The sequence below is a fragment of the Somniosus microcephalus genome, unplaced genomic scaffold (genome assembly GCF_052327205.1).
Source record: "Somniosus microcephalus isolate GS21.2 unplaced genomic scaffold, FLI_Smic_1.0 unresolved_chr2, whole genome shotgun sequence".
Taxonomy (NCBI): Eukaryota; Metazoa; Chordata; class Chondrichthyes; order Squaliformes; family Somniosidae; genus Somniosus; species Somniosus microcephalus.
Window position 1 is genome coordinate 65323439 of NW_028225180.1, and position 16780 is coordinate 65340218.

Genomic DNA, 16780 nt, shown 5'->3' on the forward strand with positions numbered 1-16780 from the left:
CAAAGGTCGGGATTGAAACACCAACCACAGCAAGGTGTGCCATTGAATACAATAACGTATGTTAATTTCTGGACTGGAGCCAAAGAAATTATGGTGAAAGTTACTGAAGTTCAGGAGGAGGTAATGTACCCCCTCTCAGGATTTGATGAATCTTGTAGTTTCGGCTAACCTTCAATTCTTAACAAAGCCACCAAAGGACAGATTAACTGGTCATTTATCACAACCTCAAGATTGTTCTATAAACTCAACTGGTGCCATAATGTCCTTCAGAGAAAGAAGCCTCCCACATATACCTGGTTTGGATTACACATAACTCCAGTTCTGGGAACATTTCGACTTTGTACGATGCAGTAACACGTGTAATAGCGCATTGTCTGAAGGTTGTCCATCTCCCCTGATTTTTAGTTTCATTGAATTGAATGGAAGTGAAAGATCATTATTTTTATAATATCACACACATTCAAAATATACTTCGATGTGCTAACTCTTAATGCCCCCATCACAACCCAGGATGGGCAGCAATTGCAACTACACTGCGAGAGCAAATTTACAAATTGATCCCGTAAAGACACTCAGAGATATGAAACCTGGGGGCGGAATGTATTGCATGAAAGCTTTTAACGCCGATTTTGCAATTTTTACTCCTTTATCAGCAGTTAGACCTTCCAATAACCCCGTAGTCTCAGCAAAATAAAGTGGGTGTGAAATAGGAAACAAAAAGATTATATTGGGTTCAATGCCTCTTTCGAAATAATGGATCTGAATCAGCAAACTGTGTTTCCTAATCTAAGTATTTTTGTAGCAGTTTTGCGTCTCCAGAAGTGCCTGCTTTGTTTCACGGTTTAAGTATAGTCTTTTTAAATCATTGACTGTAGTTAAAATACCAATTTTACAGATCCTTAGTAGCATTTTGAGGTCGATAGCCAGGCAGGGAACTGATTGGCTTTGACCAATATCTGACATATTGCACAGGCGGCTCTCATTTATTCCTAAACACTCACCTCAGAATCAAAAGAACACCGGTTCATGCCTCGATCTAGAAGTTATGTCCATAATGAAGGTTGATGCCCAGTGCAGTGCTGGGTGAGTACAGCCATGTGGGAGCGATCATCTTTTGGACCAGAAGTTAAACTGAAGCCTCGTCTGCCTGTTCAGGTGAAAGTAAAAATATTCTGGCACTATTTGAAGAAGGTGATGTGATGTTAGTAAATATTCATTTCTTAATCAACGTCAATAAAATAACTTAACTGGTCAATGATCTCAAAACCATTTGCAGGATATTGCTTTGCTGCAGCGTTAACCTGACAATAACAGTGACTGTATTCTGCAGCTAATTAATTGTGAAATGCTTCGGGACATTCTGAGGATTTGAAAAGCTCTATAACAGTAGGGTTTTTTAAGTTTCTGATGGGATGTTGTTTGCTGAAGCCCGGACATCTGCTGAGATTTACAGTGGAATATGTTTGTGCCGTTCCTCAGAGAGTGATGATGCAGATAGTGCAAGAGCTGTGCAAGAGACATGGGCTGAGCAAATATGGTTTTGATATGCTGATCATCTACATCCCGGATCCCAGCAAGGTAGGTCTATGTTCCCTCAATGTTAATCAGGAATGTACAGAGCTCACAGAAACAACGCTCTGTAGATGCTGCACGCGCGGTTTCCAATTTGCATGTTGGATAAGGGACGGGTAGCACAGTGGTTATATTACTGGATTAGCATTCCAAGAGGCCTGGACTACTGATCCAGAGATGTTAGTTCAGAATCCCACCACAGCAGCTGGGGAATTTATATTAAGATAATTAAATAAACCTGGAATAAAAAGCTAATATCAGTAATGGTGACGATTGAAACTATCGGATTGTCATAAAAAAACACATCTGGTTCACTAATGTCCTTTAGGGAAGGAAATATGCCGTCCTTACCTGGTCAGGCCTATATGTGACTCCAGACCCACAGAAATGTGGTTGAGTCTTAACTGTCCTAGCAAACAGCAACGGGGTTAATAATACTGTAGCGGTTCAAGAAGGTGGCTCACCACCACCTTCTCAAGGGCAATTAGCGATGGGCAATAAATGTTGGCCTTGCCAGCAGTGCCCTCATTCCAGGAACGAATAAGAAAAAGGCAGACAGACGGCTTTCATCAATAGGATAAATCCACCTGAAGCGAGATAACAATTTCACTCATGCGGTGCTTCGTATTGCGTGACTACCGTTAATGAACTTCATAACTGATTTGAATGAAATGATGCAATGTTTTCAAAATATTTGTGAGTTGGAGTTACGAATTGGAATAATTTTCCCTTTAGTTGTTCTCAACATATTGGCCCTGAAATTAGGATCGGGGGCTTGCCGCGCATGCAAGCTCCCGATCTGCACTCACCCTGCGCGCCGACATCTGAAGCCCGGGCCTGCATGCATTTCCTGTCACAGGCCCGGTTCAGCTGTCGGCGCGATGTGCTTACCTGATCCAGCAGCGTAGATAGTGCGATGTGCCGGCTGGGATCAGGTGAGCACTGTGCAGCCAATCAGGGGAGGGGAAACTCATTCATGTGTTTGACAGTAAGAGCTGTCAAACTCATGAAAAATATGGACTGCCAACACACTACTTTAACTTTAAATAAGATTTTTAAAAACATCCCACTGATTATATTAACTATAAATAGGTTTTAAAAAATGTTTTAAACAATTAATCAATTTTTTGAAAAAAATAATTTTTTTAAAAATAGGGTCTAAAACTAAACTTATCTTACTGTAAATTCTTTAACAATAACAAACCTGCGGGAAAAAAAGTTCTACATTTTACTAAAAGCCCACTTACCTGAAAAACTAAATACTTATGGCTGCTTTTTCCACGCGTAAAGACCGGAGGCCTTTACACGCGCGCAACTCTGAAAAAAAAAGAATTTCACTGCGCACGCGCTGCCTGTGAAGTCACGCGTGCTCTGCCTCTGAACACCTTGGGTCAGAGGACAGGAAATGCCGGTTTTCAGCACATGCGCTGTGCATGCTGAAAACGGACAATTCCTCCGGGCACACGCGTGAGTACCTCGTCCTTACTCACGCGTTGTGCCCGGAATTACTGGGCCAATGTGGTTCTGGATAAGTTGCTTTTATTGGCCCTTCCATGATGCCTGGAGGAGATGGCGGGCATTCCCTGTGAATTACTGAAGGCTTTTTGATGCGGGTGCTCCCAGGGTGGCTTCAGGAGAAGAATTTCAGGATATTGAAACAATCCTGTGAATAAATGGCGATATATGTCCCTGTGAGGTGAAATGTAGCTTGGAGGGTAAATTGGGGTTGTTGTAGTTCCCATTATTCTGCTGCATTTGTTTTTATTTGAGGTCGAGTTCGCATAGGAGGAAAATGCTGTCAAAAAATCCTCGGAGAGTTGCTGCTGTACATCCTGTAGACCGTACATACAGCAGCCGCCTTGTGTTGGTAGTGGAGCGGTTAGTATTGTGTCGAATATAGGCCGATTTAGGGAATGGTCCCAGATATCCGTCGATGTGTATCTGTAGGCTGGAGCATTGTTATACCGGAAACTCCAGGAATGTGTAGACAATGTAGCGGGACCGGTTAATGGCTGACATGCAGGGAGGAAACTTGGCGTCATAACCAATAAATCTCTGACGATCCACAAGCAGTGTTACAAGGACATTGGGAAGGTAAATAGAGATTTAGGTTGTATTGCTGCAATAGGACAATATAAACTAACAACACTCTAACGAGGTTTTGGCATGGTTCCACTTTGGAAATTGCAGACCATTTTGGCAGGCATAGATAGTGAGGATACAGGAGGAGAGCGATCAAAGTGATACATATTCGCAGGGCACTATAATATTGGGATTGATTAATAAATTGAGGTGATTTTCATAAGAGAGCTGTTAGATCGGCAGCATGGTGGCATAGTGGTTAGCAGTGTTGCCTCACAGCTCCAGGGACCCGGGTTCGAATCCGGCCTCGGGTGACTGTCTGTGTGGAGTTTGCACATTCTCCCCGTGTTTGCGTGGGTTTCCTCCGGGTGCTCCGGTTTCCTCCCACAGTCCAAAGATGTGCAGGTTAGGTTGATTGGCTCTGATAAAATTGACCCTTAGTGTTAGGGGGATTAAATACGTGGGGTTACGGGGATAGGGTGGGATATGTGTTGGTGTAGGGGTTATGGGGATCGGGGGTGGGATATGTGTCGGTGCAGGCTCGATGGGCCAAAATGGCCTCTATCTGCACTGTGAGGTTTCTGTGATTCTGTGATACATTGTGGGCTGTAAAACGCGGTGGAGATTAAATTCTGCTCAGTTGTATGAGTTGATCGATCCCTGGGAGAACTCGGGACAGTGAGTATAAATCACATCGACAAAGTGTTAGGATAGACATTCGGACCCAGAGTCCTCAAACTCTGCAGCAGATTACTGAGCCATGCAGTGAAGGTAAATTCACCACAGTCCAATTGGAGCAACACGAGTTACCGAGTTAGCGGTACCGTTCTGTTACTGGTAAGTCACAGGCTAGCTGGAAGACTCATGGTTATTGTACTTTCCTGTAGCTTTGCTCGATTACCTTAGAGGATTGGAAAGAAATAGCCCCGAGTTTGTCCTAAATTCACAACTGCTCTTTTCTCTGTGTTTTACCTCAGCGACGGATCGTATGACCTGGCGGCAGGTGGTGGGGGGTGGGGAGTAGTGGTGGGAGGTTGATATTTTTCATCGGCTACAACATGCCTGGTTGGGAAGCGTTTACAGATATTTATTAGGCCCTTTCCTGTCTTCGTTTGTGTATTCTAATAGCTAACATCACCCCCTTTATTGAAAAGCCTGGTAGAAATCAGAAGGAGCAGATGCATGTTGAGTAGAGCAGTAGAGCAGAATAATAATGGTCAATCATCGTCAGATTTGGCGTTCAATACCTGAGTTTTATATCACGAAACGAATAATCATGTGGGCAAGGATCTTCTGGATTCTGGGGTCATTTTAGAGTAATTTTATCTGTTCGTGTTAGAGTAGAACGGGCGATAGCGTATTGACCGTCCTATTCACATCGCCAGACTTAATTTCCCATTGCAGTTATCCAATATCGCTCCGATATCGCCAGTTTCACACTAATTAAATTCGCACAATTAAAATGAACCCTATTGAGTTAGTGTCGGAAACAGCGCCCGATTTCTCAGTTAAATACAGCCTGGAGGTAGGGAGGTCGCAGTATGATCAGTTATTCATCGATATGGATAAGAGAATGCAGTGTGTCCTTCGGAGTGGGATGCCTCTAATTTATCAGCTGGCAGTTCCGATGTCTGTTTGTGTCTTTTGGACTGGCAGCCAACACGTTGCATCAGTCAGATCCAAGATGTGTGCACGACAATAGAACAGACGGTAAACCGGACAGTTGAGAACACGCTGAACCAGCTGGAGAAGGACTGCAAGCTGAGCATGCGCACCACCAGGAGCCAGCTCGAGGAGAGCAGGTGAGGCTTTAGTGTGAGTTGTCTTCAGGACAGGTGCAGTGAGACTGGGCAAACAAGGGTAGGAATAAACAACATTGTCAGAAATGGTAACAGAAATGTTTTATAACTGAAGAGAGCATCTGGGCAAGGAGACTGGGCTCGATATTCCTTCCTGCGTTTCTCTTATTCTGGCTTCTTGCACATCTCCGATTTTAATCGCTCCACGATTGGCGGCCCTGCCTTCAACTGCCGAGGCTCTAACGTTTGGAATTCCCTTTCTAAGCCTCGCCACCTCTTTACTGCTCTTTCCTCCTTCAAGAGGCTCGTTAAAAACGTTTCATCTGCCTTATGTGGCTCGGTTTCAAATTCTGTTTGATAACGCTCCTGTGAAGCGCCTTGGGACATTTTACTGCGTTAAAAGCTCTATATAAGTATAAGCTGTTATCATATCATGAATGTTTAGATAGGAAATGTGCACTTATTTTCTTCAGCAGATATTATACTTCAAGAAGATCTTATCCAAGATTTCAAGTTAATGGGGCAACTGAAAAGATTATTGTGAACTGTTCATATACCAAGACAGGCGAGGTAGAATCGGGGAATTAGGAGCAAGAACAGAAGTCGAATGACCCATTTTATCCGAAGAGAACGGAGATTCTGGAATCATTTACCATTGAAGAGAATTGAAGCGAGCAGTGCAAAGGGCCTGGTGTCCGGATTGAGCGATATGTGTGTGGATGCACAAAGCATTATAAAAAGAGTTTGAGCTGAAAGCTATAATAATTATGGAAAATAGAATGTTTCTGTAACGGGAACATAACTTAGATTTGGGCTGGCCTTGAAACTTAAATTTTCAGGTTTGCGAGTAGGAGAGAACCTTGGAAATAGTGATCATCACATATTGGGAGAAAGGGGCGCATCAGACTGTTGGCCATTTTAACTATGGGCAATAATGTAAAACGGATGATATCGGTTGGACCGCTCGTGACATAGAAACATAGAAGATAGGAGCAGGAGTAGACCATTCGGCCCTTCGAGCCTGCTCCGCCATTCAATGAGATCATGGCTGATCATTCAAATTCAGTACCCTGTCCCTGCCTTCTCCCCATATCCCTTGATCCCTTTAGCCTTAAGAAATATATCCAACTCTTTTTTGAATGTATTTAATGAACTGGCCTCCACCGCCCTCTGTGGCAGAGAATTCCACAGGTTCACCACTCTCTGGGTGAAGAAATTCCTCCTCATTTCAGACCTAAATGGTTTACCCCTTATCCTTAGTCTATGACCCCTGGTTCTGGACTCCCCGGCCATCATAAACATGCTTCCTGCTTCTAGTCTGTCCAGGCCTGACAGAATTTTATAAGTTTCGATGAGATCCCCTCTCAGTCTTCTAAACTCCAGTGAGTATAAGCCCAATCGACACAATCTCTCCTCCTAGGTCATTCCTGCCATCCCAGGTATCAGCCTCGTGAATCTTCGCTGCACTCCTTCCATGGCAAGAACGTCCTTCCTCAGGTGAGGCGAACAAAACTGCACACAATACTCAAGGTCCGGTCTCACCAAGGCCCTGTACAACTGTAGCAAGACATCCTTGTTCCTGTACTCGAACCCTCTTGCTACGAAGGCCAAAATACCGTTTGCCTTCTTAACCGCCTGCTGCACCTACATGCTTACCTTCAGCGACTGGTGCACAAGAACACCCAGGTCTCTTTGCACTTCCCAATCTCCCAATCTATTGCCAATCAAATAATAATCTGCCTTCCTGTTTTTGCCACCAAAGTGGATAACCTCACATTTATCCACATTATAGTGCATTTCCCATGTTTCTGCCCAATCACCCAATCTGTCCAAATCGTACTGGAATTTCACGACATCCTCCTCACAGCTTACCCTCCCACCCAGCTTTGTGTCGTCTGCAAATTTGGAGATATTACATCCAATTCCCTCGTCCAGATCATGAACATATATTGTGAACAGCTGGGGTCCTAGGACCGATGCTTGCGGTACCCCACTAGTCACTGCCTGCCACTCAGAAAACGACACATTTATTCCAACTCTTTGCTTTCTGTCCACCAACCAGTTCTCTATCCAAGTCAATACCTTGCCCCCAATCCCATGTGCCTTAATTTTGCACACTAATCTCGTATGTGGGACCTTATCGAAAGCCTTCAGAAAGTCCAAATACACCACATCCACTGGTTCTCCCTTATCTATTTTACCAGTTACATCCTCAAAAAGTTCCAGTAGATTAGTCAAGCATGAATTACCTTTTGTGAATCCATGTTGACTTTGTCCGATCCTGTCACTGCTTACCAAGTGCTCTGCTATTACATCTTTTATAATAGATTCTAGCATTTTCCCCACTACCGATGTCAGGCTTACCGGTCTATAATTCCCCGCTTTTTCTCGACCACCTTTTTTGAATAGTGGGGTAACATTAGCTACCCTCCAATCCATGGGTACTGTTCCAGAGTCTATCGAGTTCTGGAAGATGACCAGCAATGCATCTACTATTTCTAGGGCCACTTCCTTAAGTACCCTGGGATGTAGATTATCAGGCCCTGGGGATTTATCGGCCTTTAGTCCCATCAATTTTCCTAACACCATTTCCCTACAAATACTGATTTCTTTCAGTTCCACCCTTTCATCAGGCCTTATGTTCCCCGGCATCTCTGGGAGGTTATTTGTGTCCTCCTTTGTGAAGACAGAACCAAAGTATGAATTTAGTTGTGCTGCCATTTCTTTGTTTCCCATTATAAATTCCCTTGATTCTGCCTGTAAGGGACCTACGCTTGACCTCACCAATCTTTTTCTCTTCACATATCTATAAAAGCTTTTACAGTCAGTTTTTATGTTCCCCGCAAGCTTACTCTCATGTTCTATTTTCCCTTTCTTAATTAATTCCTTTGTCCTCCTTTGTTGAATCCTAAACTGCTCCCAATCCTCAGGATTATTGCTTTTTCTGGCCAATTTATATGTCGTCTCCTTGGATCTTATGCTATCCCTAATTTCCCTTGTTAGCCACGGTTGAGTCACCTTTTTTGTTTTATTATTATGACAAACCTCACGAAATTTTCCTTTCAATTAGAGTCATTCGGGAGAGTTGTAAAACCGGCTGCCGATTCACTATCATCTGTTTTACACCATGGCACACAACCAGAATTACTCCCACGGCAAGGACATTTGAACGGGCCTATAATGGGCGGCTAAATGTATATCGCCCATTGAACACTATCGCCCAGAGTTAAAATTACCCAAAATGTGAAACTTCAAATGAAGGCATCTGGTGAAGTTTGGGGTTAATAATGTTAAATATAATCACGTGGAATGCAAAACGTTTAATGGCGTTTTCAAACGAGAGAGTGGAAGGTTTAAAATGGGGCATTAAGCTGACAACAGGTAGCATAACAACAAATACAGAGGGCTTTTACAAATATGCAAAATTAAACAATTAGTTAGACAGGGTAGGACCGATCATGAATAAAGTATAAGGTGGTGGGTAATTATGTTGTGTGATGGTGTAAAATCGACGATATAGAATTATGCGCCCAACACACACCATCAAGTCAATCGAAGGGAAAATTTGACGTGGCATAAAATGGCGACCAATTCAAAAACGCCCATTTTGCAACTGTGCCCAAAGTTAAAATTACCCCCATAGATTCTAATTGAGATAAATTTATGGTAATGATAGCTGATCTCATATATTAAGAAATGATCCAGCTTCGGATCACTGTTGTTGATTTCTGGTGTCCTGCGGTGCTGAGTTTCCATTATTACACTGGTTTGGTGGACTTATGGAATCTGTTTTACACCAGTTACTGAAGAGAATGATTCTGATTTCCATTTCAGTGAACTGGCATCTCAGAACCGGAAAGCCTGGATGAAACATATGTTCTTCAGCTCCTTGACATACCTGGCACCACTCTCACTGCTGACAAGTTTCATCATTTCCAACACATCAAGAGAAAGCCTCGCCGATATAATGGGAGAGGATTGGCCCACATTTCGCTGACCTGGGCGGTATGACTCTCTTTTAATACCCTGAGTCTAACCAATGAATATCTGCCAGTGTTAGGCGTCTATTTGTTTGATTGGACTGCGTAGATGGAGCACTATTCCATATCCTGCCCCATGAGTCTTTCAGGAGAAAATACAGTGGGAGCTTAACTGTGTATTAAACCCGTACTGGACCAAACCTAGGATTGTTTTATGGAACAGTGTATAAGGAGCTTTCCTCGGTATCTAACCCGTGCTATACCTTCCTGGAAGGTTTTGATGGGACATTGCAGCGAAAGCTTCAAACTGTATCTAACCTGTGCTGTAGCTTCCCTGGGAGTGCTTAATGGGACTGTATAGATGGAGCTTTACTCTCTATCTGAAGCATGTTTTATCTAAACCATACTGTATTTTATCTCATATTAGTTGATGTGTGTGTTTGACTCGGCATTGTACAGGACGTTTTATTCTGTACCTGACGCATGCTGCAACTTCCCTGGGAGTGTTTGATGGGATAGTTTACCGAGTGCTTTATGCCGTATATAACCTATGCTGTACCTAACATAGGTGTGTTTTATGGGAAAGTACAGATGGAACTTTACTCTGTATCTTACGCTTGCTTTATCTAACCCTTACCGTGTATAACCTGACGATAGTTGATGTGTGTGTTTGATGGGATATTGTAGAGGGAGTTCTGCCCTGTATCTGACCAGTGCCGTACCTGCACTGGAAATATTAAATGGGCCATTGTAGAGGGAGCTTTACTTTGTATCTAACCCGTGCTGTACCTGCCCTACGTGTGTTTGATGGGACAATATTGAGGGAGGTTTACTACATGTTAAACTCCTACTGTACCTAACCTGATGGTAGTTGATGGTAGCTGTAGCTGGAGTTTTTTCAGATTTTATTCTTGCTTTGCAGATAAGATGCTAGAATTTTCTCTGAGCATAGAATGAGGGGGTGGTCGAGAAGAACTTAAAATATTTCAGTGAAATAATGAGATTGTTCCACTTCTCCGGTCACTTTCATTCATGCAAAATAAGGTTGGAAATCAGATTTGCTTTGATGGCCACTTCACATGTTCACTTTTAGCTAAGTTGATCTCAGATGCCTTTAATTTTCCCCTAGGTTTCTCAAGAACTAAAAGTTATTGTCTTGTAACAGGGACCAGCGCTTTACTTCATCAAGATAAGTTCAATCTGACCTGAAATGGACCATCATAAACTCTTACCATGAACCAGAATTACAAAGATTGCAATGTGAGACTTTTACGACACCTTTATTACAGACCTGCTCAATGTGTCACTTTGTTACTCTTCTCATCTGGCTAGTGGTGTGTATCTAAAACCTGGAACTGTTTAACCGGGAAAGTTACCTTCTGGCGCCGATTATTCTGATCGGATTCATGTTCGTTTCGATGTTCCTTTCAAAGTGCTATCCCTGTTAAATGTTACTCTGAGAGCGGAAGATGCAGTGGAACAAAAACAAAGGAAAAGTGACTTAAAGGGATAAGGCTAGAGAGACTGAAAGAGTCAGATATAGGGAGAGAAGGAGTAACAGATGAAGGAAGCTAGGTAATGTCAGAAAGAGACAAAGACATCTACAAACACACAGGGAGACGTAAGGGAACAAACAGAGACAAGGGGAGACAGAAACAGAGAGAGGGGGCTGAAAGAGAAATACAGGCAAAACACGGGGACTGAGGTAAAACGAAGCACAGAGAGAGAGAGAGGTGAAAGACAGAGACAGGAACAGAGAATGAGGTGACCAGAGAGCGACAAGGAATACGAAAGAGAGACAGAAAGAGAGAGTGAAACAAAGATAGAGGGAAGAGACAGCGATATACAGCGAGAGAGAGAGAGAGAGAGATAGTTTGACGGAGACTATCATCAGTAGAGGGGTAGGAATTTAACCAGGGAGGAAGATTTCTGCAGGTGCAGTTCGCCAGATGTAAAATAATGCTAGATTGTGACTGAAGAGATGAGGAAACTGCTCACCCACACATTGTATCCTGTGCTGTGCTGAATTTCTGCCTCCATTATTCAGCTCAAAAACGACCCTATTGAGGAAGGAGAAAAATAAAGTAGAAGCAAACCGTGGCTATGTCCAATGTGTTGTGGCTGAGAAAAAGGTGAATTTTCCCTGTCTTCCTGTCCTCTCTCTGATCATAACAATCTACCGATAAACTTCTCTATATCGACATTTGCATTACATTTGCCTTTTACAGGCCCTGTATTTACCTTCAGTGTTTGGATATCTGTCTCTCGACAATTATATTCACCAGACATTCCAGTTTTGACGCAATTCATTCTTGAATTTCCTTTATTAACACGGGAATAATCCTTTATATGTTGCAAGCAGAGCTCTATGAGATATACCTCCATCAGCGTGTCTCTGAACAGGACGTGAGCTAAAACTGACCAGCAGTAGGACCTTGTAAAGTGAGACAATAACATGATATGATTTCTAACTCTGGCCTCCTATGAGTGCACGGTTGTATAGTGTTTATGTTACTGTGCTAGTAGTCCAGAGGCCTGGACTAACGATCCCGAGCCGTGAGTTCAAATCCCACCATAATACCTGAGGAATTTAACTTCAGTTAATTAAATAAAAGTCTGGAATAAAAAAGTTAGTGTCAGTAATGATTACCATGAAACTATCAGATTGTCGAAAAACCCCATCTGGTTCAATAATGTCCTTTAGGAAAGGAAATCTGCTGACTTTACCTGGTCTGGCTGATATGTGACTCCAGACCCACTGCAATATGCTTGACTCTGAACGGGCCTCTGAAATGGAATAGCAAGTCAATCAGTTGAACCAAACTGCTACGAATAAGAATAAAAGCGGACGGAACTCCTGGTGTGGACGTCGCCACTGGCATACCAAGCCCAGTAGAACCAGCCAAATCCTTGTCACGCACATTGGGTACTTGTGACAAAATTGGGAGAGCTGTCCCACAGACTAGTCAAGCAACAGCGTGACATAGTCATACTCACAGAATCATATCTCTCAGCCAATATCCCAGACTCATCCATCACCATCCCTGGATATGTCATGTCCCACCAGATGTGGGGGCACAGTCGTAAACAATCGGGAGGGACTGGACCTGGGTGTCCTCAACATTGACTGGGAACCCCGTGAAGTTTTAGGTCAAGCATGTGCAAGGAACCCGCCTGCTGATTACGACCTACTGTCCTTACTCAGCTGATGAATCAGTACTCCTCCATTTTGAGGACCACTTGGAAGACGCACTGAGAGTAGAAAAGGCCCAGAATGTACTCTGGGTTGGTGCCTTCAGTAGATGATCCATATCGGCATTCTCTTGAGGTGCCCCGCCGTCACAGAAGCCAGTCTTCAGCCAATTCGATTCATTCCACATGATATCAAGAAACGGCTGAACGCACTGGATACAACAAATGCTGTGGTACCCGACAACATCCGGGATGTCGTGCTGAAGACTTATGCTTCAGAACTGGTTGTGCCTCTAGCCGGGCTGTTGCATTACAGCTGCAACACTGGCATCAGTACAGCTGCATCACTGGCATCTGTTCGAGAATGTGGAAATGTGCCCAAATATGTCCTGTGCACAAAAAGCAGGACAAATCCAATCCGGCCAATTACCACCCGATCCGTCTATGCTCAATGATCAGCAAACTGATGGAAGATGTCATCGACAGCGCCATCAAGCGGCGCTTTCTCACCAATAATCAACTCACAGATGCTCAGTTTGTGTTCCGCCAAGACCACTCAGCTTGGCTCCTGACCTAATTACAGCCCTGGTCCAAACATGGACAAAGGAGCTGAATTCCAGAGGAAGGTGAGAATGACTACCCTTGACATCACGGCAGCATTTGACAGAGTCTGGCATCAAGGAGCCCTAGTAAAACTGAAGTCAATGGGAATCAGGGGGCAAAGTCTCCACTGGCTGGAGTCATACCTAGCACAAAGGAAGATGAATCTGGTGGTTGGAGGTCAATCATCACAACCCCATGACTTCGTTGCAGGTGAACCTCAGCTTAATGTCCTAGGCCCAACAATCGTTAGCTGCTTCAGCAATGATCACCCCTCCATCATAAGCTCAGGATTGTGGATGATCGCTAATGATTCCACAGTTTTCAGTTCCATTCATAACTCCTCAGATAATGCAGCCGTCCATTCCCGCATGCAGCAAGACCTGGACGACATTTAGCAAGACCTGGACGACATTTAGGCCACAACGTTAGCGCCACACATGTGCCAGGCAATGATTATCTCCAACAAGAGAGAGTTGAACCACCGGTCCTTGAAATTCAACGGCATTACCATCACTGAATACCCCAGCATCAATATTCTGGGGTTCACCATTGGCCAGAAACTTGACTATGATGCTCTGCTCATTATAATAGATTGATCACAGCAGCCCAATGCTCACCTGCCAATATTTTCATTATGAATGGCCCAAACCAGCTAGATGCATCTGGCTGAGGGACTGGCCAGAATGGGCTTCCGTTTACATCAGCGTTCATTTATATAGTGCAATTAAATTAATAAAACACCCCAAGGCGCTTCCAATAGCATAATCAGACACAAAGGCCTAAAGAGCCAAAGAAGGAGACACGTGGACAGGTGCCCAAAGGCTTGATCAGAGGTAGGTTTTTAGGAGTGTCATAAAGGTGAGGAGAAATGCAGAGTTTCAGGGAAGGAATTCCAGTGTTTAGAGCCTATACAACTAAAGGCATGGCTGCCAATGGTGGGGCGAAAACGTGTAGGATGCACAGGAGGAAATTTTGGCTCATTCTTGAATGGAGGGCAGACATGCTATTTGACAACACAGAGACAGTGGAAGAGTTGAGAGAGTTGGTGGTGAGGTAGAGTTCTGTGTCTTCTGCATACCCGTGAAATCTGATGTTGCGTTTTCGGCTGATGTCGCCAAGGGGCAGCATGTAGATGCGAAATTGAAGGATCAAAGAGCATTACCTTTGGGGTTAGAGGTAATTGTGTGAGGGAGCGAAGATATGCCATTGCAGGATATTCTCTGGCTCAGACTGCTTAGGTTAGAGTGGAACCAGACGAGGGCAGTTCCACACAGTTTGAAAATGGAGGAGAGGCATGGAGAAGTATGGTGTGGTCAACCGTGTCAAGGACGGGAAGAATGAAAGGGAATAGTGTACCATCGTCACAGACACAGAGCATATAATTTGGGACTTCAATAAGGACCGTTTGAAGTGCTGTGCAAAGGCAGACATTTGATTCGATAGATTCAAACAGGGAATTGCGGGAGAAATGGACACGAATTTGGGAGGCGACAATACGGTAAAGTACTTTGGACAGGAATATGATGTTGGAGATGTTGCAAAAGTTACAGGGGTCAAGGGTGCATTTGTCAGGAGGGAGTGATGGCGGCTGATGTGAAAGGGAGGGGACAGTGCCAGAGCAGAGAGAACTGTTCACATTATCAGATAGCATGGGGCTAGGAAGAGAAACAGGATGGTCATGCAGTTTAATTGGAATGGGATTAAGGCAACAGGATATGGTTTCTGGGAAAACACAGACTTACAGGATGGGTAATAGGGGAATTCACGGGAATACAGTATGTGTTTAATTAAATCACAGGACAGGTAAACTTAGAGTAATGCAGCAACTCTTTAATTAAAATAGAATAAAGGAGATTTTAGGGGAATACAACAATGGTTTGCTATCAATAGAATAACAGGCAGTATAGGGCAACACAGTAATTGTTGAATTAGAGGAATGCAGCAAGTATTTAAGCAGAAATAGACTAAAGGGTAATATACAGGAACACAGTGACTGTTTAATTAGAGTTAGAGGACAGGGTAAGTTTGAGGAGTGCAGCAAATATTTAATAAAAAATAGATTAAACTTACTTTACAGTAACAGAATAACTGTGTAATTAGAGAGAGAGGACAGGGTAATTTAGGGGAAAACAGTAACTGTGTAATTAGAGATAGAGGGCAGGCTAATTTAGGGGAACACGGAAACTGTGCAATTACTGATAGAGGACAGGTAAGTTAGTGCAGCACACTAAATATAATTAGAGAGAGAGGACAGGGTAATTTAGGGGAACACATTAAGAGTCTAATTAGAGAGAGAGGAAAGTGTAATTTAGGGAACACATTAAGGGTCCAATTAGAGACAGAGGACAGGGTAATTTAGTGGAACGCAGTAAATGTGTAATTAGAGAGAAGACAGGGTAATTTAGGGGAACACAGTAACTGTGTAATTAGAGATAGTGGACTGGATAATTTAGGGGAACACAGTAAGTGTGTACATTATGCTAGACGACAGGATAAATTAGGGGAAAACAAAAGAAGTTATTAGTGATAGATGACAGTGAAATTCTGGGGAACACAGTAACTGTGTAATTAGCGATAGATCACAGGGTAATTTAGGGGAACACAGTAAGTGTGTAATTAGAAAGAGGACAGGGTAATTTAGGGGAACACAATAAGTGTGTAATTAGTGATAGAGGACAGTGTAGTTTAGGGGAACACAATAAGTGTGTAATTAGTGATAGAGGACAGTCGAATTTAGGGGAACACAGTAACTGTGTAATTAGAGATAGAGGACAGGGGAATTTTGGGGAACACAGTAACTGTGTAATTAGCGATAGAGGACAGGTTAATTTAGGGGAACACAATATGTGTGTAATTAGAGAGAGGATAGTGTAATTTTTTGGTACACAATAAGTGTGTAATTAGTGATAGAGGACAGGGGAATTTAGGGGAACACAATAAGTGTGTAATTAGTGATAGAGGACAGGGGAATTTAGGGGAACACAATAAGTGTGTAATTAGTGATAGAGGACAGTGTAATTTAGGGGAACACAGTAACTGGGAAATTAGAGATAGAGGACAGGGGAATTTAGGGGAACACAGTAACTGGGAAATTAGAGATAGAGGACAGGATAATTTAGGGGAACACGGTAACTGTGTAATTAGAGATAGAGGACAGGATAATTAAGGGAAACACAGGAACTCTGTAATTAGAGATAGAGGACAGGATAATTTAGGGGAACACAGTAACTATCTAATTAGAGATAGAGCGCAGGGTAATTTAGTGTTACACAGTAACTGTGTAAATGCAGATTAAGGACAGGATAATTTAGGTTAACACAGTACGTGTGTAAAATGTGATTGAGGAGATTGTAATTCAGGGGAAGACAGTAACTGTGTAATTAGAGAGTGAGGACAGAGTAATTCAGGGGATCAAAGTAACTGTTTAATTAATGATGGAGGGCTGGGTAATTTAGGGGAAAACAGTAACTTTGTAATTTGTGTTAGAGAACAGGGTACTCTAGGGGAGCAAAGTAACTGTGTTCACATAAATTAACCCGTCCTCTGTCACTA

General features: G+C 43.1%; 1 pseudogene; it reads left to right on the plus strand.

Annotated features, from left to right (window-relative positions):
* LOC147092751 (uncharacterized) overlaps positions 1 to 11848 on the plus strand; it is a 37998-nt pseudogene extending 26150 nt beyond the window's left edge.
* Positions 11849 to 16780: the final 4932 nt, after the last annotated feature.